The following is a 27,924-nucleotide window of genomic DNA, read 5'->3' as shown; positions in this document are numbered from 1 at the left end:
CCAGGAGTGAATCAGCCAGACTATACTTTAGTCCTTCAAGATTTCAATAAAAGAACAACTCGATAGGCTGGGTGTGCTGGTTCACACCTGTAATGCCAGCAATTTCAGAGGCTGAGGCAGGAGGGTCGCTTGAGGCCGGGAGTTTGAGACCAGCCTGGGCAACACAGCAAGACCTTGTTCTACAAAAAATAAAAAAAATTAGCTAGGCACAGTGGTGCACACTTGTAGACTCGCACCTGTAGACCCAGCTACTGGGGAGCCTGAAGCAGGAGGACTGCTCGAGACCAGAAGTTTGGGGATGCAGTGAGCTATGATAGTGGCACCACACTTCAGCTTGGGAGACAAAGACCTTGTCTCAAAACAAAGCAAAACACACAAAAAAGAACAACCTGATAAAGTATCTTCAATATGATCAATACCATAAAAAAGGAAGTGAATCCTAAAAAAAAAAGAATAGGATGTCTTGAAAGAATTAATAGATTTCTATTAATAGAATCTAGAATATCTACAAATAAAAATTACAGTAATTAAAATTACTCAATGGATATGTTAGAAAGCAAAGTGGGCAAGACTGAAGAGAGAAGTAGTGAATTAGAATAGAAACTGGAGGAAATTACCAGGCACCAGTATAGAGAGTTCAAGATAGAACATATGATAGAGAACTTAAGAGATGGGGAGGATTGAAGGAAAGGGTCTAAAAGGCATTTTGGAATTAAAAGAAGAAATAGGAGAATGGGGGTAGAGAGACAACATTAAAAGAATTAATGGGTGAAAATTTTATAGAATGAAAATTAAAGGATTGTTAGAATAAAAAATAACATTGAATCATGTGAATAAATAAGAATCCATACATAAATACGTAATTGTGAAACTGCAGACCAAAGACAAAGGCTGTAAAAGCAATTAAAAAAAAAAAAGGAAAAATTCCCCACAAAGAAACTCGGTGTCTAGACTCCAAAGGTCAGAAGCAATGGGGTCCTATATGCACAGGCTGGGGGATGGGGGGCATGAAAACAACCTAATGTACCATTTGATGTACAAAAACTACCCTTAAAGCCAAGGTGGACTTCTGCTTCCAGGACGATGGATAAGTAGTTTTCCCTGTTTCACTCATTAAGTACAACTAAAAACCCTAGATACTATATATGTGTGTGTGTTTATATATTATAGAGAGTTGAAGACAGAACATGTGAAAGAGAGTGTAAGAGATGTGGCGGATTGCACATATACATAAAAAGATGACGCTGCATGGGAGAGAGAAAAAGGCAGACGGGCCAGGGACTTCACAGCCTGAGGGATGCTATGGTGGTGAGTTCCCTGGGTTTTCCTTTTGCCTCATATATCTCAGACTTGAAGGAGAACAAGCTGGTAACCGAGAAATGCCAATGGGTACAGATGAAAAAAGTCCCAACAAAAGCCTGCTCTCTCTAGAAGCTACAGGACCAGGAAAGGGGCAGCTGAACAAGAGAGAAAACTCTTACACAATAACCACTCTCCTCTACCCAAGCATCACAGCAAAAACTATGGCCCACACCAGTAAAGGCCAAATGGGGAGCCTAAACTTCCACCCTGGCAAGGCTAACAAGGCACACCAACACCCCCACAGAGGGGGTGTCAGAGAAGACCAAGTAGGGTGCTGGGGCTTTCTGCTGACTGGGTAGTGAGCTCTTCTGCCCCTGCTACTGTGTCAGGGGAGACCACGGGGAAGGGCACTAGAACATGTTCATCCCCACCCAGCAGTAACAAGAATCCCTCTCACCTGTCAGTGGAGGCCGAGTGAGGAATCTGGACTTCTACCCCCACCTGCTGGTGATGAGGTAGTACCCAAGAAAGGAAGCCAATTAAAAGAGCTAAAAAAGATCCAAGTCTTGTAATGTAATACAAAAATGTCCACGTTTCAGTTGAAAATCCCTTATTATACCAAGAACTAGGAAGATCTCAAAATGAAAGAAAAAAGATAATCAATAGATTCCAACATCAAGTTGACAGAAATGTTAGAATTACCTGACAAAGATTTTTCCTCACAGTTGATCAAGAGAAAATAATTATAGCTACTTATGTGTAGTGTAGTAGCAGCTACAGCAGCAGCAAGAGTAGGAGTAATTGTAATATTTCAATTTTAAATTTTTTACAAAAAATTATGTGGTTCCAACCTGGTCTCCAAAGTCCTCTGGGAATTTCCACAAAACCACAGGATCTGTAAATAATTGACACACATCCTTAAACAGAGGCAAAAGAACACATTTAAAGCAACAGTCCTGGTTAAATACTCTTAAAATTGTCAAAGCTACTTTAATTATAATTTTTAAATTTCTCTTGAGACATTTACAGTTGATGAGGTTCACTTCTTTTCCTTGATTGAGTTAAATATGTTGAACTTTTAAGGGTTTTAGTGACTTTTGGAATACAACAAATGAAATTAGTAACTTAGGCCATCAAAAACCATTACTGTATTTCTTTTAGCAACTCACTTTTTTATTTACATGTCATAAAGATTCTGAACTTTGAATTTTCAATTTTAACTATGCTTACAAAAATATTGGTTTTAATTTGAAAAGAAAATTTTAAATGTGGTAAACATGTAATCACATACATTATAGCCCTCAGGGACTAGTCTAAAATATACAGCTTAAATTTCCATTTAAAATCCCCAATAAAAATTTACAAAAATTGTAATAATGTTTGCTTCATATTGGCTTTAAGAGTCCTAGACTTTGCAGTAATAGGTGAGTTGGCAGGCAGGTATAAGGCAGCTTATTTAAAATACAGTTGGTATTTGCAGGACAGTTCAGAGAAATTTTTCTAATATAGCTAGTAATTTGGTAATTTATATAAATCAATATTGCTTTATAAATATTCACATCAGCTTTTTGTTTTCTTTATTTCTCACAATACTTCTCTTCTGTTTAGCATAAGAAAGTGAAGTTTTAGTTGTAATAATCACTAATAAATATGTTGGTCATACACTTATTTTTTAATTTTGTCAAAAACTTCTGAATACTTTAAATGTCTCTTAAAAGGATAGTGTTTAATAATAGATTATTACTTCTGACAAAAACCTTTGAAAGCCCAAGATAAAATATGAACAACAAGTACAACCTATATGACAGGGTTCGAACTCCACTCCAAGGAAAAGGCCCTGGTGGACCAAAGATCCACACTCCAGGTACTCAACCAATGGAAATCTACAGTTTATTTCTACTACTCCATATTGCTTTTTAAGAAATATTATTTAAGGATGTATAATTTCAAAAGTTTTAATTCCAAACTTTAATAAATGTCTAGCAACATTTTTAGCATGAGCTAGTTCCTCCTGTGTTTTTATTTAACAGAATATTTTTCAAATATTTTAACTTAAAAAAAAGCATGCTTTCTAGAATTAAACTTTTTACTTATTAAGGAGTAAAAAGTTCCCATATAAGTTAACATAAATAAATCATTTAAAACATCTTATATGAAAATAATGTATTACAAACTTATAAAGGTAATATTAAATGATTATGTCCTCATGTAAAACAAAATGTTTCCATTTCTAAAATAAATTTGAAATGCATTATTCATCACCATAAAATACTCAAACATTAATGTCCTGTGGATAACTATGTTCCCAGCTGGAAAAAATATACATATGTGGCAATTTTAGCAAAATGGTAGATGCTAAGATCTAAATCTCATAAGACAAAAGTATATGATGGAATCTCCATCAAATAGGAAACAAAAGTTACTACCTTGATAAATTACAATAACTAATAGCCACGTAAACAAATCATAATGCAGAAATGTTACATAATGTTCTCATAAACAATGGAATTAAGAGGTTTCACTGTGAATATTTCAAACAACCCTTCTAAACAACTCAACTTTGTAGTTCTCGTTTGAGAAAATGTTTGTGACAAGTTTCTTACACGTTGCTGTGCAGCCCTTACCGTCTGCCTGTACTGTTTGCAGCATTTACCTAAGTGTGTTTTCCTGTCTCGCTTTTCCTCATCTCTTACTCCACCAGTTTTTTCTGTACACTCTGCTTTTCCACACAGGGAAAACAAGTAAATACATGAAAATAGCATCTACTGGTTTCATCACGAAGTGGAAAATATCCTTTTCTTCTCATTAAATGAATTTTATCCTTCAGCACTCAAAACTTTATTATAATCATGTGCATCCATATTTTGAGATGGATTAACTTGGTTCCTGCCTATGTGATTAGATTTAGAGCACATCTGATGCATCTTTGTGGCAACTTTTCAGAAGTACTGCAAAGGAAGAAACAAAAGAGCTCTGAAAAATATAATCCGATTCTACAACTTTATGCACAAAGACCGAATTTTCTGTTCCCTGAGGATTACTTTCCAGATACTCAATCTGATCTGGCAATATTAGGTCAATTTTATGCTGATTTTATGAGTGAAAGGATGAGAACCGCTGGTGGGAATAATCGCTGCCAGTGATGACTGATACACACTGCGTTTCCTTCTTGCTAACGTCTACTAGTAATTCAAAAGAGACTCCATATCTTAATTTAAAAAAAAACTTTGCTGCCAACAATCTAGAAACCAAGTAACGATAAAAATATATAACTTCATTTTGACATAAATATTTCTTATTTTAATAAGAAATGTTACAGTGTAGTAAAAAAAATACAAATTTTTATTAAATTAGTAAATTTGGAAGGTGAATATTTAAAGTATGATTTGTGTGCCACCATCACAAAGATTCCAAATCCATTAAGGGTTTTTTAAAATGTAAAGTAAGATAAATTCAGCAGTATATTCTTTTCTTTCCCAATCAGATATTTCACATTTTCTGGCCCTTAATTAAAAACAAAAGTTAAAATTACTTAGAATACTAATGTGATTCTACTTCACTATAAAATTATGCAGGAAGAAGTTTGTAATTTTCATAAGTGAATAATATTTATTTAATTCTGTAGAATTCAATGATGAAATATACAATATCTTTAAAATCACACATTTGTAAAATTGCAAATCAGAGACTACTTTTGAAAAGGTAGCATGTATCCTATTAGTGTTTTGCATGATTATAGCTTTCTGTACTTGATTTACCTACATTGTAGAATCAGAACTTTAGTGTGAGGAAATTAAAGTCAAAACAATGAGGAGTTTGTCTTAGCCATACAGCTAGCTAATGTCAGAGCCTGGAGCTTTCTTAATTGAGATGTAAAGAATACTTACTTTAAATAATTTCCAATAATTCATACATTTTTGTGGCACATTTAACTTAAGTTCAATTTATTTCATTGAAAAAGCTATGCGGTACTAAAGAAACGGGAAAAGTCCCTGCCGGGCACTGACCTACGACACCCATGGAGGAAACCTAGTTGTTCAGAGCATTGTCTCAGGCACGGTTATCAGGTAGAAACACTTCAACTCAACTTGAAAAGTCACTGGCTTAATAACGTCAAAAAACATGACTAATGAAGGAATGAGGTCTCCTAAACATAAATGAGCAGAAATCATTAAAGAAAATGTGTGATTTTTGTTCTTTCACCTGTAGGGATACAATGGTGAACAAAGCAGAGTCCTTACCACTCATAGAAAAGAGGAGCATCAAAACATATAATACAGTAAAATTTTATGGTACTAGCTGCATAGGATGCTGCAGGAGCACATAAAAAGGAAATCTAACCTAATTTAGAGAGCCACTACAGGACTTCAGAAGGAAAGGACAGGAAAATTGACACTCAGGTTAGATAAGAAACTGATGATTTGTGCCATACAGTGGGCAAGGGAAAATGCTACTGAGTGGAGAACCAATATGCGTGAAGTCTTGGAGGTTACAAGAAAACAGAACACATTTTAGAAACTGAAAAAAAATCTAATATATCTAGAATGTAGATTGGGAGGGAGACAACGTCAAGAGATGAAGCCGGATTGGCAAGGAAAGCCACTGAAGCAGACATGGCACAAACCAGGTGAGGAAGAACCACCAGAAAGGTATGGTGAATGCAGCTGGAGTGTGTGTTGTCACGAAGTCAAGGGAACAGAGTGCATCTAAAAGAAATCCTCAAAAATGCTGCAAACATTGAAAAGTGACAACTGAAGAACTGCAACTGTATTTAAAGACATACAGCCACAGTCAGATGGGCTTCAATTAAAAGGCAGGAAGAAGGATGCAGATTTAAGATTATGGAAAGAGTGTGAGGAAAGAGAGACTGTATGGAGGCAATTTATTTAAGAAAGGCTATAAAAGGCAGAAGAAAGTAAAGGTGGGTAGAAAGGTTAAGTGTGACAGATTTGTTGTGTTTTAATTTCAGACGGGCACAGACTTGCACGTGTTTAAAGGCTGACAGGAAGTGATGAGCTAGCAGAGCACCAGAGAAAGAAAGAGCCTAAGATCCCTGAGAACACAGCCAGGGCTGGAATCCTGGTCAGGACGGTGAGACGAGCCTTAGACAGAAGCTGGAGGACGTGTGCCATTGTTACAGGAAAAACAGAAGAGAAAGCCATAAATCTAAGTAAATCTGTTGTGGTACAAAAATAAGAGTTTTGTGTAAAAGTTGCTCATTTTTTTTGTTTAGTAGGAAGCTCTCTGCCACCAAAACATGCAAATACATTTTAAAACAGCTATTTTCAGTTGAAGATATACTACATATATATGAAGACTGTAGGATTGAGAAATAAGATGAAATAAATAAATGGAAGCATAAGTAGAATTATGAAATTAGGCAGCTTAACTTCTGGTCTTCTACCTATGAGTAACACAATGCTTTCCGTCTGTGATCAGACGCAGGTATTGAAAAATAGCGAATCAACTTCCTTCTCCACTTCTCTAAGTTGATTTTAAAAGAACAGTGTCTCATCTGCTTATCCAAGTATCCTATGTAACTATCATTTTCTACATGTGCTAGTATATGAAAAAGCCTGAAAAGCACAAAGTTTAATAACTACAGTTAAAATTATAATTTTTATTACATCTGCAAAGTAGTTTTCAAACCCACTAATCATTGTAATTTTATATTCAGCCTGATTGCAAAAAAGGATTTCAGGAAGTATCTCAATCATTTAGGGCCACAAATGACCTTGGCGAAACCAGAAAGCCAGAGAACCAACACCATGCCATTTTTCCTTGCATGTACCCCAGCAAAACACAGATTTACAGCATTGATGGAAAAATATCACTCATTCTGACAAAGCAGTAATAAAAAAAACACAATATTACAGACTGCACAACATTACAAACGTTAAGACTACAAGCAATAGTGAAAACAAAAACAAATTCATTGCTGAAAAATCTTAAATTCAGACTAAAAATAATCTTGATAAAACATAATCAGATGTGTGTACAAATTATTTTAAAGCTAACATGTAGATGAGAATATAGAATTTTAGTATCCTTTTAAAGGTCTAGTTCAGCAGTTCTCAAACTTTAGCGTGCAACAGAAATGTCTACACATCCACACTGTTGAGTCCTACTCACAGAACTTCTGAGGCTGGTCTGAGAACATGCATTTCTAACATGTTCCCAGGTGATACTGACACTACTCGTCTAAGCACCAGACTTTGAGAGCTAATAGCACAGATCATGTATCTCTCACAACGATTACCATTATGTGTCACATGTTAAGGAATTTAATACTTCCTGATTGTAAATATTCTTTCTAATATGGCAATAAATAATTAAAAATTCTCTTTATTACATATTTTTTTATTTGACAATAGGTAGATCTTCACAGGGCCAAGAAGAAACACCACCCAGAGCAATTACAGCAGGAAATATTTTTAGAAAGAAAAACACTACCAAAATGTTTTTAAAACCCTTTCTGTGCTAGTAAGTCTACTAATAGGATAATTCTACTTCCATATCCCAAAGAAAAGAATTTTATTTCAAAATTGAGTGTTTTATGACACTGGACCTATATAATTGATGGAGAACTTTAGTTATGTGAACATAAAGATATACTGGCTATTCATTTCCTCTATGTACGCCACATACAGACACACTGACAGTCCATATCTAAACAAGACAGACATCTGTCTGTACCTTTCCATGTCAGATACGTGAGGAAATATTTTTTGCTGTGGTTTCTTAGAATGCTTTGCTTTGTAGAATTTAAGCAATTAAGTTCCAATTTGAACAACAGAAGGGTAAATGCACAGTAGGTGTATCTGTGAATGTAAAAAAATTTAAGGCTTTTGTTTATTTTGTATTTTCACAAAAAGTTTCATTATATATGGATAGAATCTTAGAATTTTCTGAATGAGAAAGGACCTTAAAGGTACTTTTTACCACTCGGACTTAGGAAAGTTATATTTCATCCTGCGGTTCTGGAGCTAGTAACTATCGAAGCCAAGACTGGAATCCAGGTATCCCGGCTTCTAGCAGGACATCCTCTCTGAAACACGCCGCTGCACGTACAGCACCACACAAGTAAACCCAGTTTGCTCTGGTTGGTTACCTTTGACTTTAATGGTCATTCACTGGACACTAGTTTAAAGTACATTCACACTTAATTATCTACAAGAAGATATTTTCAGCAAAACAAGTATTTAAATTTTTTTTTGTAAAACAATGGCCTAAATCTTACAGACTTCCTCTGAACAATACTTGGAAATCTGTATGTGAAGAAACCTTGTAAAGAATATTAATAGTATTCAAATTAATATCCTCTCAATCTGGAATTAAAATAATTCTTCATATAATCATGTTAAGTTTGACTTACATGCACAAAAACCTTATAGAAATGAAAACATTATTTCAAGATCTTTTACTTTATAACCAGTTGCAAAAATAGAGATCACACTTCTATTTGTTGCTTTATATGATGTACACATTTAAAAGCAAGCAAATTTGGAAATTTGTCCATTTGTTCACCATCCTAAAAATGTACATAAGCAGTGATAGAAATAAAATCTAATGTAATGATCCCATTGTGATTATCTTCATTCTAAAGAGTCATCTGGAAAATCAAACTGCTTCTACTACTGTAAAATAATTTTGGTGCTTTTGAAATGCAAACCATAGAAACAACTTAATGGATAATTCTAGTCGTTCTAAATATTTCTCCCCAGAATAACCTAAAATTAGCATCACAACTCAAAATAAGGAAGCTCTTTTTGCTCATAGATTAGCAAATTCTAACTAAGGTAATGAAAATGAAACTTCTAAGAATCTCATATAATCCATACCGTGTTAGATATATCATTTTACTACTTCCACTCCTTTTAAATAAGACCTATTATAATAAAATGAAAACTCTCATCAATCACCTGATAGAGTAATTCCAAACTTAACCAAACAGGGCTAATGGGTGAGAATTGAATTGAAAACACCTTGACAAAGAAAGCAATTTCTTTTCTTGGCACTCCTCTGAAGCTGTGGGTGATCATGGTAATCAAACCAACAGTAAGGGGCCATCTGTCCCAAGGGCCCTTCATGAGAGTTAAAAAAAAAATCAACAACAAAAAAGGGAAAGAAATGCTGTTCCACAGATGTTCAATTCTGATTAATCTATGACAAGGAACTTCCAACTGAGAATCAATGTTTTGACATTTTTCAGATATCAATCATAAAAAGCCAACACTAAGTTTTTATAAGAACACAGGGGAAAAAGAAGTTAATAGGTTGCCTGCAGAAAGACGATCTGTCATACAAAACCTGATACACCTTTTAGTCAGCTAAGATGTGCATCCTATCCTAAAGCAATAGCTTTTATTATGATTCCCTTAAAGAGGAAGGAAGACAAGAGGCCATGTTTTAATTTAGCATGAGACAGTGTTTTTTAATAATTCTTCCTACAAGTATGTGATTAAACAAAAAGACAACATGTATTTTTATTCACAATATCCCTTATATTTAACTCTTTGAACTAAAACATTTTAAAGAAACACAGCCTTAGCGTGAAACTTCAGAAATGTAAAATTAACTGACCCTCTCATAAAACAGTTTCATTTTATTCATAACATTTAATTTTCATATTACACCAAAAAATAATTCTGTGTAGAAATGCAAACTTAGTGAAGGCTTTTCCCATTTGACATAAAGATAGTTTGAAGTGCAACAGACTCCTGGCACTCCTAGATATAACACACAGTTTCAATAATTTGGAAATAAGCTAAAATTTATGAGTAGAATCATACCTACTATTAAAATGACTCAAAGTTTACTAAGATGAAAATATTTGTAAGCTACATTAAGAATTACTAAAAATATTTTAAAATGAAAATACAATAAAACAAAATATTAAAGAACCAAATTAAGCCATGTGTCACATTTCTTTCAGAATACATCCAAGTTAGGATCAAATTAAATGTAGAATATACTTAAGACTCAACAAATAAATTCACTAAGAAATTTACTGTAAATGCAATAACTACTTATCTTTTTATCTACAAAGCCTAGGAATTGATTTTGTAATCCCAGAGAGATCTCATATCAGGCACAGGACAGAGGCAAATATAAATATCCTTTGGAAGAAGAAATACTCAACTCAGGTCTTGCCAAACATAAATTTGCAATTCAAAATTACTATAGAAAATCTAAACACCTGTGATTATAACCCATCAGAAACAGAATTAAAATATTTTGTTTTGCTCCTGCCTCAAAGGCTTTTGATATTAAAGTTATCTGAAACAACATATATAATAAAAATATCTAAAACGTTTAAAAAAGAAAATAAGGATTCCAAGTATGAGCAAACAATAAGAGATTTTTAAAGACAGATTTTGAAAACTAGAACTTCAAAAATATAATTTTTGAAATTAAAAGCTCAATGGATAGAATAAATAGCAAATCTTATAAAATTGAGAAGAGAAATAGTGAAATAAATCAGACACAAAAGATAGTAAACAGAATGAGGCACAAGGATAAAAACAGTGAGAAACCTAAAGGAAGTTAAGAAAAATGGGGACCAAAATAACAACACAGATCTATTTAGAGTTCTAAAAAATCAGACCAAAGAGAATGGAGTGTGTGTAATGGGGGAGGGAAGAAAATAATATTAGAAGAAATAAAGACTGATTTTTCCAAAACTGGCAAACAACATAAGCTTCAGATTCAGAAAGCACAACAAGCCCAAGCTAGAGCTCAAGAAAGACATTTGAGGCCTGATAACGAAGTTGCAAAGCACAAAATGATGTCGATAACTTTAAAAGTATCCTACAGAGAAAAGAGATAACTAGAAAAATAGACACGTTATTACACTGATAGCAGACTTCTCAATAGCAGCAATGGAAGCCAGAAGACAGTGGAATAATATATTCAAAACCTTTAAGAAAGTATCCTTGTCATTTAAAACCGTGTAAACAGAAATGTAGGCAAAATAAAGATATTTTCAGAAAGACAAAAACTAAAACATGCACCAAGAACAGATTCTCACTAAAGGAGTGTCTAAAGATTGTAACAGCAGGAAAAAAGAATAATTCTCCCTAAGGAAAGTGTAAAATGCAAGAAATCATATATTTCATGTATGCAGACCAATATATACAACAATGTTTATTGAAGCACTGTTTGCAATTGACAAAGTTTTAGAAATAACCTTAAATGTCCATCAATATGAAAATGGTTATATTATTATTATTCTATAACATACTATACAGCCCTGAAAAAGATTACAGTCTTGAAAAAATTACGTTTGCTCATATGAAAAAAAATGTACAAAATACAGTATTAAATGAAAAAAGGAGACTAGATGAAGCCAGAAAGATAAGAGGAAACAAGAAGAACATAAAGAACCTTAAGAGTCATAAAGAAGAACTTGCCTTGAACTCTGGGAAAGGAAGCCACAGAACAGTTTGAGCAGAGAGGTAACATGGTCTCACATATTTCAACAGGATCACTCTGGCTTCTGTGTTGAGCATAAACTGAAAAGTGACAAAATAATGAGCCCAGGTATGAGGCTACTGAATAATTCAAATAATATTTTAAATGAACATCCTGGGAAAAGAACTTTCACCTTATAGATACTAGGACTAGAATTCAGACATATATTGACAATCTGTGGTGAAATAGCAGGGAAGACAGCAAATAATATAAGATTTATAAGATGATCCACCCTCCTGAGACAGAATTCATCCCAAGAGCAATAGAGGCCTACGAGTCAGAGGGAAACTCTCCCAGTGGATTACAGCGGGTGTTTATGAACCTGATCTAACTCAGGGACCTTGTCAGCAAGCGGGCACTGTGGAAAGTGTTTCATAGAATGACTAATGAGCTTTAGGTCTGCAGAACTTCAACACAGACCATAAGAAGCTGCCTCCCTACTCCGCAGGGACTGGACTCACAGTGCGGGCTGTGAAGGATCAAGTGGCGCTGAAAGTACAAAGGACCGGCAACACCATCACGAATGGCAGCCCAGGTGACAAGAGCAGTAGCAGTGACACAGGGTGCACTTCAAACAGTGCTCGAAGGTGATGGCACGCGTCCCTGCCAGCACCAGCCAGCATCACCAGCATCATCCTGGTGGAGCACCAAGCAAGGTCTGGAGAGACGACTGCGTCAGTCATACGGAGACGACTGCAGGGACAGGCATGAGGCACAGCAGCTGAGGGAGACGAGCGATTCCTCCACCTGTGAGACGCCCCTAGGGGACCACGGACATAGGAACCAAAGTGAACACCTCAAACTGGACTAAGACCCAGAAGGCGCTCAGATAAAGGTCGTCAAGCTGCAACAACTGAGTCTGAATTTCAATGTGTCATCTCCACCCTCAAGTTAGTGATGCCTATGGACTTGTGGGCAACACTTTTAAAATATCTATGATAAAATTAAGAAACTTGTTAATGACAAAGTACAATGATAAGCAAAACAAGCATAACCCAGGTATTATATTTCAGGTCTCTCTTGCTATACTATGAAAGAAGTAGAGATGTGAACAAATATTTCACTGTTACTAATTAAGCAATTTTTTAATTCTAAAGTCTTCCCTGATAGCATCTTCCTTAACTAATAATGAGTTTATACCATTAACCTTTGAGGTCAATATTATGATTGGTAAATATAACACTGATATTGGCAAAAAGAATCATTTCCTTGTAGGGACAGAAAGCTGTTAGTCTGAACATGCTTACCAATTATTAACTCCTAGAGTAATTTTCACTCATTTTTCTTAAAACACATAATATCAAGTTATTGGGAATTATATTAGAAAGACCTTGCTAGGCATTGAGAATAGAAAACAGTGATCTGGTTTTGAGGCCAACTAGACTGAATTCTACTTCTATAATACACAGACTGCAAGAGCAAACACAATTTCACACGGATTATTTGTCACGTGAGTTTACCTATGAAAATAACCACGTACTGGAGATTATAGGCTAGAGGGGTCACAAGAGGCCTTGTTCCCTCTCCCTGCGTGTCCGGCTCCTTCACATTACACCAAACTGGGTGTATCCATTTACACTCCGCACACACACTACCACGAACCTCCCAAGTTTCCCTCCTGCAGTGTCCAATAAATCTAATGGTTCAAAGTTCTTCCCAGTAGGATGCTCTGAGTGCAGTGGTATTTACAACTAATTGATCACAACCAGTTACAGATTCCTTTGTCCCTTCTCCACTCCCATGGCCTCACTTGACCAGTCTTAAAAAGTTCTTCCCAGTAGAACAGACACTGGAGACTCGGAGGGGCAGGGGGGTGGAAGGTGGGAGGTGGGAGAGGGGTGGGAGATGAGAAATTACCTAATGGGTACTAAGTACACTCACTGGGTGAAGGTGACATAAAAAGCCCAGACTTCACCACTATGCAATATGTCCATGTAACAAATCTGCACACGTACCCCACAAATCAATAAAAATTTTTAAAAAATAAATAAAAATTCTTCCCCATGTCCAACTAAATCTCTCACAAGAGAACTTAACTCTTTTCTCTCTTGTTGAAAAGCTGGAACATCACCACATGTAATTTAAAACAAACCCAAAAGCTGTTACTGAAACTCTATTTCCCGTATCTCACAAATTATTTCCTCTACATAAATGTGGTGGTTCTCAACCCTTTCTGTTCATTAAATTGCCTAAGGAACATCATTTAAAAAAGAAAAAGGTGGCCTCTTTACCCTATCCCATACCATACTAAATGTCTGCAATTAATTTTTGTTTAAAACTCCCCAGGTGATTCTAATGTGTAGCGCTGGTTGGGAACAACTACCTCAATCTTTCTGGAAAAAAAAAAAAAAATTTCAGCCTTTTTTCAAGCTTCAGGTGTTTCAAACTAGACTCAAAACTACAACATAATACATAATTCCACATGTAAAACATTAGTGTTTTTTATAGATGTTCATAAGCATAAAGTAAAATTTCGTATCTTAAGCCAAATTTTTCCAATGACTTCATTACACCATTCCCTTAGTGTCTAAACTGATCATACCCTTCTCACTCTACTAATGAAACCCAGGCACCAAAGCTGAAAATCTCAGAATCAGCCTTAACACACCTTCTTCATCCTCTACATCTAATCGGCTGCTAATCATGTTAGTTCTTCCTTTGAAATGTAGTTCTCATCCATTCCTCTTCTGTCATATTCTAACCCTACTCTAAATTCTTACTAACTAGTCTGGCTGACACTTAGCTCTTCTCATCCCACTGCCACTAAATTAATTCCTTAAAATAGTGTTGTCCTTTGTCTTGGTTTTTAGAAACAGGGTCTCGCTCTGTTGCCCAGGCTGAAGTGCACTGGCAGAATCATAGCTAACTAGAGCCTTGAACTCCTGGGCTCAAGCCATCCTCCTGCCTTGGCCTCCCAGGGTGCTGAGATTATAGGTATGAGCCACCCCACACCCAGCCTAAAATAATGTTATTATGCCCCTGTTCAAAGAAAAATATTCAGTGGCTTCTCACTGCTTACACTGAGAAAACCCAATTCCTCAATCTATGTTGGTATTTAATACCTCAAGTAGAATATTCAAATTTTAACACAATAAATAACTCTACATATTAAGACCAGTCAATGTAGCAAACTTGGCACTTCTGACCCAATTCCATCCTACCTAAAATTTATTTCCCTCTACATTCCAATATAAATTTTCTATTCAATCCAGGCATCCAGTCTTTCACGTACATAAAATGACAAATTCCAAGGATTTACTCATACTTCAATACATGCTGTACCCCCTTCCTCAAATACTATGTTCACTTTTATCTGTATCTCCAAATTCTTTGCTCTGTTCTGGACCACTGCTGTGAGGCCTTCCCAAAACACTGCAACCTCACGGACGGTCTCACTTCCAGGCAATACATATCATCTAAGCCAGTTATTTTGAAATATGTTATACTGCCTTACACTTCTACTTAACTATTTTATATTTCCTCACTTAAATAAAGATCCTGAAGGCAGAAATCATGTTTTTTATTTTTTCTGTATACTTCATAAAAGCAGTCTTTTCAATTTTTTTCATGGAATTTATTTTTCATTCCTTCCAGCCAATGGAAATATATAATGCATATAAAATTCTTCCCTATCATATCACTTTTTTCAGAGTAAATCTCATGACATTAATTTACTTATATCAACGTGCTTATTTTAAGTAGCTAGCCTACTTTAATATAAGTCTGATCAATTCTGATTTAAAGGCAATATAATGAATCAAATACTTGTTGATATCAAAGAGAGTCAAGTGTTCCACCCTTATATGTTTTCACTAAAGATAACAAGCAAATGAACAGGGTAAAGCCATCACTAATTAAGAAAGCACCACGCTTCAAGAAATAAATGGTCAATTAAACAGTAATTACATAGAAAAAATAGTAATTATGCAGAATTGTCCTTGGACATTGGCTGCTGATGTGTTTTAGTTAGCCTCCATAACGTTGAACACAAGTTCTCAAACTTTTTGGTCTCAGGAATTATTTTTACTCTTAGATATCACTGAGGTCATCAAAGAACTACTGTTTAGGTGAGTTACTGCAAATGATGTTTACTGTCCCAAGTACACACTTCATCAGTCATTGGAGCAATAACTTCATCCCAAAGCCTATAGAAAAGTCCACCACCTACTTGTGAAAATGGGAGTAAAAAAGGCTAATAACATATCAGGATTATCATGAAAATAGTTCTGACCTCACAGAACCCCCGAAGGACTCCAGAGGATCCCCACAGCCCCCCAGACTCCATGTGGAGAAGCACAGGCATAACACAAAGAATTTAGAAAACAGCATAAAATCATGTTTAAATGTCGCATAAGCTTTTAAAAAATTAAGATCTTCTTTAAAACCTATGAAAAAGTCAAGGTATAATTATTTATTTGTTACATAAATATATTCCCTCTTTATAGGTACAAGGGAGAAAAAGATTTCAAGGTGAAATGCCTTTAGAGCACACAGGTGTACCCACACATATAGATGCAGGTGGTGTAAATCAGTGCAGTGAGCCTGCAGGAAACAACACAAGGATGCAGTAAAAAAGAGACCCCAGACGCCTTCTCAAGAAGGCAGCATCATCCAGCTCCAGCCACGTGGAAAGTGGGCCCAGTGTTGACAGACACTGTGATTTTTCAAGAAAAGCTAGAATTTTTATGAAAAAAAAATCACCTAATTTTATGTTGGGAAAAATAATTAAACATTTCATGAATACCATGTGAGCCTACATACACACATTGCCTAGAACAGCGCCTGACACTTCGGAAGCCTTACGTCATTAACTATCATCATATTCAGTACTGTCAGGCAAAAGGGGGAAAATGCTAAGACACAGATGCAGACATTTGGCCATGGTGAATGGAGATAATGCATGAGGCAAAATGACTGGCTGTTATTTTTTCTTTATCTTCACATAAATCTACCTCATTCCACCCCCAGGACCTTCCTAAGTCTGGTCACTTGTTTTACACCATCCTTGCGTACTTCTGTCTTAAGGAATGATTCCTTATCAAATTTTCATCAACTATTTATTAGCTGAAAACTTAGAGCGCTGCACAGTAGCTCACCGCCCACTCCGACCTAACGTGTACATTTCACGTGTTTCACCTCTTGTCTCTTTCCTTCAGCTCACTGCCACCTTCTACTTTCTACCCTTTTTCTTTGCCCTTACCTCTTTATCACTGGATAGCCAGCACAATCTCTAGCCTCTGTTTCTCCCCCTCTTTCTCCTTTTCTGTTTTTCAGAGTAAAAGTGAAACGAGGCAACCACGGGAACAAGCGCCTCATACTACCAAAGGGAGTCAGAGCAAGAGGAGAGTCATCACAAGATGACACCACAGCATCCTGCACCTTAGAACAGCCGCAAACAATACAACACAAGCAGCTGCTCACCCACGTCTACACGTGGTTACTCTCAGGAATAAGTTACATACACTAACACAGCCAAGCAAAGAGCCCAAATGCAGAAAACCTTAATTATTGTTCAAGACTGATATCTGATTGACAGGAGAAGGAGAAGCAATTGGTCCAGATCGATAGGTCCAAGCCAGCAGGTGACACAGGGATTAACACCTTAACTTCCATCAGTTCTAAATGGATTATAACTAAATTCTCAGTATTGATAACTAATATCAATATAAGATCAGACAGAAATCTCCAAATTCTTTTTACACTAGCACTACAACCATCTCCTACCTGGACTTGTATACTATTTCATAACAACACTGACCACCTGAAGACCTGTATGTACTAACAGAATAGGCACCAAAATGCCACAGACCAAATAGGAGTCTTAATATGTACCAGAGACGTGCTCTACTCAACTTTTCTATTTCTGCAGAGATACACGATCATATTAAATAAGGAAACTGGGGAAAAATGAATAAAAAGGATCCAGATTTTATTCTCGTATAATGAAATAAATATTCATACCTTGACAAAAGTCCGTAATGCAGCTTTTTAATTAGGGAAAAAGAGCAAAAGACAAACATTACATATCTATTGTTTCCTGCATTTATAGTGTGGTCTGCAACATATACTTTCCAAATTAAGAAGTTTAAATATATGTTTAAGTACTGTAAGTCAAAAGACACAGTTGGAAATACATGTGTACTATCAGAACTCAAGTATCCATCGCTGACAGTCATCTGCTTGACCTGTTTTCATAAACACAACACACAGACCTCGATGAGTGTTTCTCCTCCTGCTCTTCTACCTTACCCAACACTTTTCCCCTCTTACTGGCTTATTTTGCGGTCAGAGGTTAAACTGTTAACCCTTCACCTTCCAGGAAAGTTTTTTTTCCTCTCTTTATAATTTTTCACAGTGTGCAGCAGTCGGATTAGCTCCTCTCTTGGAGAACAAAAGCTGTGTCTTTTGTCTTCCTTGTTTGTGCCTGGAGCCCTACATCAGAGGAAGCTGCTCCTACTCAACACGCACAATGATGAGATTGTGAGGAAACGAAAGCCTGGCCTCTCGGTGTCTAGACTCTCACCCAACCAGCTAGCCAGAGAAAATCCTGTCAAGCACTCAGCTGAAAATTAACTAAGGTATCCTGTTGAGAACCTGATGAAGATGTTATGTGACCACACGGTAAAACTTTCCATTGTTGCACATAAAGATAAGAGAAAAACCTTTAGAACTCAATGCTTTAACAATCTTGGTCACCAATTCACACATGGGTCAGTAAATGTATTTTACTAACATACAACCCCTTCCTCTATACGCTCTCTTAAAATAATGCACAGGCTTATTTATGACATTCTAATCTCCTGCACTTAAAAATCTAACTAAAGGATACATTCAAAAATATTACAATAGACCATTTTTTATTTGCAGTTTTTATATTAGATATTTCTCGTTAGAAAGTTTACTATTGTGTTTATCGCTGAAGGAACTGGTCAAAATGCAGAAGTCAAAAGAAAACTGTCATATCTTTTCACATCCCTTAATATTTATATATTTTACAAGTTTTTAATATTGAACAAAAGACAAATAGTAAACCAAAAGCAGATATTCAATTAAAGCTTTAAAACAGAAGTAAAGTCATACATAAAACAAATCATACTTATAAAAACTATTTGTAAATTTTTTTAACCTGTAAAATGTTAAACACATTAAACAAATTTAAATTTGGTCATATGATGTCAGTAGAAAAACAATTCCCTTAAGTATGTTAAGTTATGGGTGAGTTCATGAATATTTACAATGATTGTGGGGAGGACTACAGTTTTTAAAATATAACCTTATAATTCACATCCATGGAAACAACTAATGCTGAAAATTATTAAGTGAAAACTTATTATATATGATTATAATCATATTAAATAAGCTCATAGTGAAATCTGAAACAAAATGCACAAAAATAGATATTTTTATGTTATTGGTATAAAAAGAATCTTTTTCCTTTTTTCAAAATTGTCCATAATATTTAACATGAATAATGTAAAAAATAAACTGTGCAGAATAATCAGAATAGTTCAAAAGGCTACAATGGATAGGAATTCATGAGAGGTAAGAGTGCAACCACTGACTATAGTATTCAGAATTCAAGAATAAATCATGGGTTACATAGTTCATACAGTAATATAAATTGATTCCCCAAATTTTAGGAGAAATATAAACATGCCCTTTTTTAACCTATAATGATGATTAGCCTGACAACTTCAATAGGTCATGACCAACAAACTTCACAAAAGAAATAAATTTATTCTTATGAGGAAAAAAAAAATCAATGCTTATACATAGCAGATGTCTGATTTGGAGAAGTATGTGCTATTCTTTTAAGAGTCACATGAAAATTGGCCGGGTGCGGTGGTTCACACCTGTAATCCTAGCCCTCTGGGAGGCTGAGGCAGGTGGATTGCTCGAGGTCAGGAGTTCGAGACCAGTCTGAGCAAGACCCCGTCTCTACTAGAAATAGAAATAAATTATCTGGACAACTAAAAAAAAAGTATATATAGAAAAAATTAGCTGGGCATGTTGGCACACGCCTGTAGTCCCAGCTACTCGGGAGGCTGAGGCAGTAGGATCGCTTAAGCCCAGGAGTTTGAGGTTGCTGTGAGCTAGGCTGATGCCACGGCACTCACTCTAGCCCGGGGACAACAAAGTGAGACTCTGTCTCAAAAAAAAAAAAAAGAGTCACATGAAAATCTAAGCCTGGCAAAGAACACCATTTAAATTGAGGACTTTGGAACAAAATGCATAAGCAATGACTGGCAGGAAATGTTAAATATTTCGTTCCTACTTCTGTAGAAAAAAAATGTATACAAAATTTAACAAAATTAAAAGGAACATTGATAAAACAGAAAAATATAAGAAAATAAATTTAGTTAAATCTATATATGTATAATAGTTAACAGAATGGTACAAAACCTAAGATTAAATAGATCTATCATGCCTATCATTAAATATCTTTTCTGTCCATGAATTATGCCTAAGTAAAATGATGGAAAAGAGACAACCAATTAACCATGACTCTTAAAAATCAATATTGTATGTACGTTCAAGACATGAAGGAAACATTTACCAATGGTAATTTCTAGAATATGGGATTAGGCATGATTTATATTTTCTTGTATATGCATGTCTTTATTTTCCAAATTTCCATCAGTAAGTATGCATATATACTCATAAATATACTATATATTAATACATCCATCAGCATTAGACTACTATCATAGTTAATAGAAAAATTAATTATTTTATAGAGTAACTTAACTTTGGAAACAAGAATGCTTTATAACAAAACATTCTTATTTGAAAGTACTTCTGTATAGTCACTTCCTCCAACAAACCAAAAATCAAGAATTTCAATGCTTCCTTTAAAAATTTAAATTTGATCTGGCTTATGATAAAATATATTAACTATCCAACTTCTAAAAATTTAAGAAAGCTTAATGTTAGAAATAAATCATTCTGAGAATAAATGAAGCACAAGGGAAGAAAAGGAAGAAGAAAATATGGGAGAAACATAACAGAAGGCTACAAAAGAGAATGCTATGGCATGATGGAGGCCAGTCAAGGTTTTTCCTGTAAGAACTAATTTTTAGCTAATATGTGACACTTTTATGAAGCTTGTTCACAGTTTTAAGTGCTTTTCTACTACAAATGTAACTGGCCATTTTTGGCCAGCTGAGCTAGAATTAGCACAAAGAGTAACTCCATTCCCACCATTCTTCCCTGCTGTCTCTTTTTAAATCCATTGATACGTACAGCAGCTTAAGTTTAGAAATTAGATAAGTAAGGGTTTGCATCAGAGGTGAAGGATGAAAAACAAAAGGAAGAACAAAAAACAAGTTTGGGCCAATAACGTGTCCAAGCTGCTTGGACTGGGGTGAGCTCCTAAAATCATACAAGATGCCGATTCAGTACAGGCATGAGTGGCCAAATGACGGTTGATCTACTTAAATGTTTTTTCCCTTTTCCCTCAGCACTTGGTCATAAAGTTAAAGATGACATTTTCCAATCTCCCTTATACCTAAGTAGTATCACTGTGTGACTAAGTTCTTAGCAAGGAAAGTGACGTATCAAATTTTCCCCTACCTTGCCTAAGAAATTTCTTCCCTTAAGTATTTCTCTTGCCTGTCCTGTGGCTTAAACTTGGACACAGTTAGTGACCCAGCTTTGAATGCAGATGAAAATAACAGTCTAAGGGCTGGGTATAGTGGCTCACATCTAGCACTTTGGGAGGCCAAGACAGGAAGAGTGGTTGAGGCCAGGAGTTCGAGATGAGCCTGAGCATGCATGAGACCTCATCTCTACAAAAAACAGAAAAATTACCCGGGCGTGGTAGCACGCACCTGTAGTCCCAGCTACTCAGGAGGCTGAGGCACGAGGATCACTTGAGCCCAGGAGTTTGAGGTTGCAGTGAGCTATGATGATGCCACTGCACTTTAGCCTGGGTGACAGAGCAAGACCCTGTCTCAAAAAAAAATAAAAATAAAAATAAGTACTGACAGTTAAATAGGAATATTCCAATAACTTTTTAAATAATTTCTGCACTTTATCCATTTAAGATTTAGCGATAAAACAGAAAATTGAGAAAACATTACATAAACACTCAATTCAACATAAAATTTTACTTTTACTCTTACAGATAGCATTACTTTTAGGGCACAAAAAGTTGTAACTTGTTAGACACTAAAATATTAGTTATCATACTACTTAAGTCCTTCTTCAAAAGAAGAAAGGTTACTGGTTTTTGCATGGGTGAGTTTAGCTTTTAAAAAAAATCTTTAGAATTTTGTGCCAATTAGCCATAATCGCAACCTAGAGAAACCAAAATTGCTTACTTTAATCATTTATTATATTTCAAATTTTACTAAGCTGGATAAACTTAAAATACACATGAAGATGTTTCTAAAAACTAGTGATTTAAACAGTAACAGCAGAAAGACAGTAATAAAAGCATGGCAGGAATAGAAGATACAAACTGGAATGACCAGTTCATGAACAGTAGGAACCGGTGAAGGGAGGAAGGAGGGAGTAAACCACTCACAAGTCTTTATGAAAAGGTAACAACCTCTCTTACTCGTGCATAGATTGAATGTTATATAAGGCAGACTGATCTATCTTTCAAGATCACTTTAGCATGAATTTAAAGTTATGGAAAATCCACATTTTCCAAATGAATTTAGCCTATTTTACCAACAACATCAGGTGAGCATTATTCCACACACCTTAGGTAATGCTATGATTATTTTCAAGATTAATTCATAACAAATACACTACAGAATAGATTTAAACTGGAACTGAAAAAATAATATATCCATTTGAGTACCCATTCTGCAAAGAGGACTTCATTGGGCCTGGAAAGAATGCAAATGGACAAACTTTACTCCATGTAGGACAACACAAAATAACTTCTTTAATCAGAGAATGTTCCCTGCAACTTAGGATCACTCTCTGCCCGTGGACATACCTGACAACAGCAGCAGTTCAAATAGGCCAGAGGTGCAGCAGGCAGGGCTGGTGGAGCCAGAAATGTGGGTGACTTCCTACCTAAAATTAGCTGTGCCCATTTCACCACAGCTGGGTGGGGCTCCTCTATTTTAAGGTGTACAGCTCTAAACTGCTTAATAGAAGATAATTGCTGGCTGGTTTCTGGAGATAAGAGTGTCAGTAAACTTTCCACTAAGGCTTTAGGATAGCCCACTAGTCTCCACAAAACCCCACACTTAACCATCATGCTATCCAGGATCTGAGTGCACTACAAGGAAGGTCCTACACTGGAGATATCCATGAAGATGCACCATGCAAAGAAATATTAGAAGAATAAGCAAGGAGACATTCTTCATTCTTGTCTGCTACCCATGCCCACACACACACATGCACATGTACAATATAGCAAATGTGGGGGGAAATTATAACAATCATGATATTAAAGTACTATACTCTCATATTTTCAGGAAATCATACAGAACTGACAACTGAAACCCTTCCAAGTAATGTGACGCCATTGTTTCTCTCTCTCTGAAAGTGCTATGCCACTGAAGTAAATCCAGCCCAAGGGGCTACTCAGTCTACATTCTGCATTCCAGAAACATTAGAAGGGAATTGGTGTAGCTTCCGTTGATACTGGCAGAGAATCTGCCTTAATGTTTTTAAAAAGATGCTAAATTTTCAAACACAAATGAAAGAAAATGAAAAGACAAACCCTTTCCCAAAACTAACAGTAACTTTATCAATGAATCATGGTAAAGTTGAGTTGTAAGTTATATGGGCTTAACACACACCTGAAATTCAAGCTGCACAGATAACATTCATGATTTCTATATCCCCAAGGCAAAGACCTAGCATCTATGTTACTACCAGAAACCTGAGACACTCAATGCAGAATACACATTTAGTACTATTATTTTCTGATACTATCATGTTCCAGTACTCCACAATGTTAACACTTGCTTTGACAGACTCAATCAGTTATTTGAAGAATTTACAGAACACACATACCTTCATTTTCAGAGCCATGACATTTCACTTTCAATACCAAGTCAAAGGTTCTTTCTGGATTGGCCCTAAAAAAAAAAAAAAAAAAAAACTTTGTTATATTTATTTCCTATAACAAATAAGCATCTCCATAAAGCTTGTATTTTCTTAATTCTAAGACTAATCTTGTTCTTACCTCTACATATTAAATGTAACTATATGACTACAGTATAGCAGAAATAACAATGAAAATGTTTCTCAGATTAGAAATTTAAGATTACTGATATTTAGGAGCTGAGATCTGAGACTTGGGGCAAAGCATTTAACCTCTGAGACTATTTTCTTACCTTAAAAAAAAAAATAAAGTGCCTTGTCCACTTCACAGAATAATTGTATTACAAGTCAAATAATATATGGGCAATTACATTATAAATCAAGTGCTGTATAAATGCAAATCATCGCTTTTATCTTATTGCATCCAAAATTGGAAGGCCAGTGTGTCCCTAAGTGTTTTTAGATCCTGCCAATGGAGCTTAACACAAGCTCTCAGCCTTTCTTCCAAGGACTTGCAATCTGAGTGTAAATGACAAATACCTGGCTCCACCTGCCACGTTCTATTAATAGATCACCATAGGACATTTGTAAAGGTCCACGAATGGGATACTTTGCATATACTTTCCTTGAGATGTATTTACGGTACTTAGGCATGTTTAAAGTAGCAAACTATTCAGAGACTCGAAAGATAACAAAAAAAGACTTCTTTCATACCAATTATCATTGGGGAAACTGGACATCAGCCCCCAGATTAAATTTACCCGCTACAAACTGTAAGGCTGGTTTGCATCAGTCAGAACTTACTGTTTTTACTAACTTGCCACACGTTTAACCTATTCATTGGTTAAATTTCAAATTGTAAATTGAAATCTATTAAGACACTTTTTTTTCAAAACAGAGTTCTGTTTTATCTCTCTTTCCATCAGAGGGTAAAAATAGGCCTAGTCTCTGATACCACAAGTCCAAAGTGTTACCATCTTTCAGTTATTCCTGCTGATGAGACTTTAGTGTCTCTGTATTACACATTGGCTGTTTTTAACACGTACCTCCTTCAAGAAAATAAAGCCAGCTCTGACTTCTAAATAAATACTGATTTTTAGAAAATTTTTGTTACAAGACATGATCTAGAAACATAGAAAGTGACAAGCCATATAAATTAATTCACAGATACACATTTCCTCAGCCCTCCCACCATTAACCGGTTTCAGTGGGAAAAAATCTCAACTCTGATTCCTTCTGCAGCCTCCCGGGTGGACTTACTCCCCCTTTCCACCAGCTGTCAAACAATGAAAACAGTTCCAAATGACACAATTTTCCTATTTGCCTAATGCCCTTTAGTACCTCTCTTAGGGGTAAAAGTTAAACATTGGTTCAGTCATGCTTCTGTGAGATCCGAAAGGCCGTTCCCAGTGACGGGAACACACGACGCTGACGGGCGCGGGCGGCGGGAGGCGGCGGGGAGGGGGATTCTCCCCGGAGCTTCAGGAGGGAAATGCGCAGCTCACGCCTCCGAGACACCTAGAAACAAAGTCACCATCGTTATTAAACCGCTTTTTACCCAATCTCCTGAAGTAACAGCCACTGACGGATACTGTAGCGCACACACAAAGTGCCGTCTAGTCGCGTGGCATTTGCGGGCACCGTGCAGACCCGGCGCCTCGTCCACAAACGCCAGAGGCCAAGTTAACGAGAAGAAACTGCAGAAGGAACAGCGAGACACACTGGTCAATGCAAGTCAGAAAGACACGGTGACCTGGATGCTCAGAAAGCGCTTCAAATAGCGACCGCTCCACCTCAACGCTCCTCCCTCCCGGAGCCTCACAGGGCAGCGACCGTCCCGCCGGACACACCCGGGACGGGCCGGTCCCCTCAGCGGGCGGCGCCGCGGCCGCCCCTCCCCCCCCGACGCGGCGACACCGGCGCTCCCACCGCCGCGCCCGGGCAGCGCCGACCCGCCGGCCTGGAAGCCGCTGCCCCGGGCGCCGGGGTCGCGCCGCCGGGCAGGGGGCTCCTCACGGCCGCGGCGGTGGCGGTGGCGGCGGGCCCACGCCCGCCCCCCACCCCCCAAAGCCTCCGCGACAGCAGCGGCGTGGCCGGCCCCTCTCCGCCGCCCCCGCCGCCCCCGCAGCCGGCCTCGCAGTTCCTGCGCCGGCGCCGCGGCACCTTCCGCAAACCAGGAAGTCGCGGGCGGGCGAGGGGCGCGCGGGGACGCCCGGCGGCTGCACCTGGGCGGCGGCTGCGGCCGGAGCCGCGGGGAGGCGGGGCGGGGTCCCAGCGCCCGGGCGGCCGAGGGCCACGTGCCCCCTGCGACCGAGCCGCACCGCCAGGGCGCCCCGCGTCCTCAGCACGGGAGCAGCCCTGCTGTCCCAGGACAGCACGAGCTCCAGGGCCTCGCGGCTCCAACTGCCCCACACCAAGTCCCCGGAAAAGTCCCGGGACTCGCAGTGTCCCCACCACGCGCCCACGGACGGGGTCCTCCCGTGTCAGATGCGAAGTCCCAGCTCGCGCCGCTGCTCGGCTCCTCCTCGCTCCCGCGGGCCGCAGCTCTGTGGCCCCAGAGACGCGGCGCCTGCTCGGCAGGGACAGGGCTGCGCCGGCCTGCGCCTGTGGGCGACGGACGTCACACCCCGCACACCGCGCTCGCCACGCAGTCAGACGCCACGCACCACACACCGCACACATGACACTCATACACCACACAGTCACACACCCCGCACACATGACACTCACCACACACCACACACATGACACTCATACACCACACATCACACACACCACACACCACACTCATACACCACACACTACACACCCCGCACACCGCGCTCGCCACGCAGTCACACGCCACACACCACACGCATGACACTCATACACCACACACTACACACACCACACACCACACTCATGCACCACGCACATGACACTCATACACCACACACTACACACCGCACACATGACACTCACCACACACCACACAGTCACACACCCCGCACACCGCACTCACCACACAGTCACACGCCACACACCACACGCATGACACTCATACACCACACACCACACACCACACTCATGCACCACGCACATGACACTCATACACCACACACTACACACCGCACACATGACACTCACCACACACCACACAGTCACACATCCCGCACACCGTACTCACCACACAGTCACATGCCACACACCACACACATGACACTCATACACTACACACTACACACCCCGCACACTGCACTCGCCACACAGTCACACATCACACACCACACACACACCACACACCACACACACCACACACATGACACTCATACACCACACACCACACACATGACACTCATACACCACACATCACACACCACACACACCACACACCACACTCATACACCATGTTTTTTATGAACTCGTTATCCTGTTCCATAAGCAAATCAAATCAAAATACAATGAACTGGATAAAAAAATATAGTAATGCATGTAATAGACACAGAGCATAATAGTTAAATGGCTTCTAAAAATCAGTCTAAAGGAGTAAAAGATACAAATAGACATTTCATAAAAAGATATATAAGATCTTAAACAAATGAAAAGTTACTTAACCTCTTAATGTGGGAATGAAAATTAAAAAAAAACACTGAGCTACCAATTTTTACCTATGAGATTGGCAAAAATCCAAATGTTAACATCACACTCTGTTGGCAAGAATATATTGTTGCTGAGAAAGTAAATTTGTATGTTCTTTAAAGAAAACTGTTTGGAAATACCTGTCAGAATTACAAACACACAGCCTTTCACCTAGCAGTTTTTCTTCCAGGAGTTTATAATAAAGTTAAAATTTTACATATTTATATTTAAAAGACCTATGTATAAAATTTTTTATTGCAACCCTGCATGGAACTGCAAATAATGCAAACATATATAAAGAATCATCAATAAGTTACCAGCTAAATACATTTTCAGAACTCACTTAATGAATGACTGTGCAGTTCCCCCAAACAGTGAGAATACTCTTTATGTACCCTTACAGAGTTTTCTTTAGATACATTGTTAAATGTCTCCCTGAAGGACATTTGCGAATGTGTGGGGAACATTTTTGGTGTGGTATCTGGGGAGAGAGGGAGGGACTGATACTAGTATCTGATG

The 27,924-nt window shown here is 37.6% G+C and overlaps 1 long non-coding RNA gene across 6 annotated transcripts in view; it reads right to left on the bottom strand.

Annotated features, from left to right (window-relative positions):
• The window catches only part of LOC123630008, a 32,860-nt gene extending 6,534 nt beyond the window's left edge, over window positions 1-26,326 (bottom strand). For 2 of the 6 annotated variants that reach the window (XR_006732522.1, XR_006732523.1), the window contains exons 1-4: window positions 25,394-25,679; window positions 25,129-25,305; window positions 23,758-23,822; window positions 2,154-2,197 (exon numbers count right to left, since the gene is read on the bottom strand). This is a non-coding gene — a long non-coding RNA (uncharacterized LOC123630008). Of the gene's footprint in view, window positions 1-2,153; window positions 2,198-21,686; window positions 21,724-23,757; window positions 23,823-25,128; window positions 25,306-25,389; window positions 25,680-26,256 lie in introns of those variants that run through there. The other 4 variants (XR_006732524.1, XR_006732521.1, XR_006732520.1 and 1 more) reach the window with 4 other exon arrangements.
• Window positions 26,327-27,924: the final 1,598 nt, after the last annotated feature.

This window comes from Lemur catta, unplaced genomic scaffold, assembly GCF_020740605.2.
Source record: "Lemur catta isolate mLemCat1 unplaced genomic scaffold, mLemCat1.pri scaffold_67_ctg1, whole genome shotgun sequence".
NCBI lineage: Eukaryota > Metazoa > Chordata > Mammalia > Primates > Lemuridae > Lemur > Lemur catta.
Note: the sequence above shows the minus strand (reverse complement) of the source record. Positions and strands in the feature narration are given on the sequence as shown.